Below are 1,497 nucleotides of genomic sequence, written 5' to 3'. Positions count from 1 at the left end.
CGGCGCTTGAGTAGGACCATGAGTGGGTCAGAGGTTGGCAGTTGGGGAGATCTTCTTGATCTGGGGGAGGATGATGAAATTAGCATGGAGCAAAGTGAGCAGAGCATGGAGCAAGTGACAGCAAGCTACCAAAGAACAACAAGAGGGTGAGGAATGACAGCAGAGACAGTGAAGTAGATTTGTTTAGTGTTACACCAAGAGAGAGTCCCCTCAAAAATAGCTTGTTCAGTATGTGGTCAGAGGGAGGACAAATGGACAGAAGACAGGTGATGGGAAAAGTTTTCACCATCTTGTTAAAACAGCATTCATCTTGTGACTATAAATCATATTGGGTATGGACACACTGAACTGAACACAAAAATGCTCCTTAAAAGTGAACTGTTTGCCTCCATCTCAATCAACAAACTAATGGAACTGACTTCATCTCCATGAACTGTGTTTTGGATCCACAACCAGTTAAGTTTCTATGCATGTTGTGTTTGTGATGATGATTGTTTATGAAATATGATTAATGAATAATTTTCTCCCTTTAAGTATTTCATTTGATTTTTTAAGCATATCTTTTTAACTTTGTGCATGCCCTTATTTGTATTTGTATTTATTCAATGTGTTTATGTTGCACTTTTTCACCGAAGCAAGTTCCTAGTTTGTGAACTGTGTTCACAGACTATGGCAATAAAAGTCTTCTGATTCTGATTCTGAAAAGGGAGAAAGTGTGATGGAAAATGTAAGTTCTGTGTGTGTAGGCAGCACAGTGGCTGAGTGGCAACACTCATGCCTCACAGCAAGAAGGTTTGGTTCGATCCCCGGGTCGCCCAGGCCTTTCTGTGTGGAGTTTTTCATGTTTCTCCCCGTGTCTGGATGTCTTTCCTCCGGGTACTCCGGTTTCCCCCATCAACCAAAACATGAACGCTCTTCTAGACAGCTGTTGTGATTTTGGGCGTTACAAAAAAAAAAAAATAATTTAAAAAAAATTTAAGTTTATTGTGAATGAAAAAAATATTCTTATCACGAATGACTGTGTCAGACCAGACAATAACATGTGTGAAGGCTCTGTCCCATCCTCCAGGAAACCCTTGTTTTTTTGTTTTTGTTTTTTTCATTCTAGTACAAATACTCAGAGCTCAGAATAGTCCAGTTACGCAAAAAATTCTACTTAAGTACAATACTTTTCTACTTGTATTTCGTTACCTTCCACAACTGTACTATTGTGAGCGCTGAGCAGTCACGCCTTTACTTCACCTGGTGGCGTTGCCTGCTTGTTTCCGTGGATATAGATTAATGCAGTACTGTGGAACACTACAGCCAAAGCAATAACATCGTCATCGAGACAAGCAAGTGGCTTCTCAATCAGAAAAGCAACAAAACGCCCCTTTAAATTAAGAAATCGACTATTTCTATTGTGTGCGCGCGACCATCCAGTGCACCCGTGCGTCCATCGGTTGCGTCACGGCGCCTGTCAGACAGCGCGCAGGGCACAGTGTCCCTCTGTGACCC

Source organism: Periophthalmus magnuspinnatus, chromosome 12 (assembly GCF_009829125.3).
Source record: "Periophthalmus magnuspinnatus isolate fPerMag1 chromosome 12, fPerMag1.2.pri, whole genome shotgun sequence".
In the NCBI taxonomy this organism is placed as follows: Eukaryota; Metazoa; Chordata; class Actinopteri; order Gobiiformes; family Gobiidae; genus Periophthalmus; species Periophthalmus magnuspinnatus.
Note: the sequence above shows the minus strand (reverse complement) of the source record.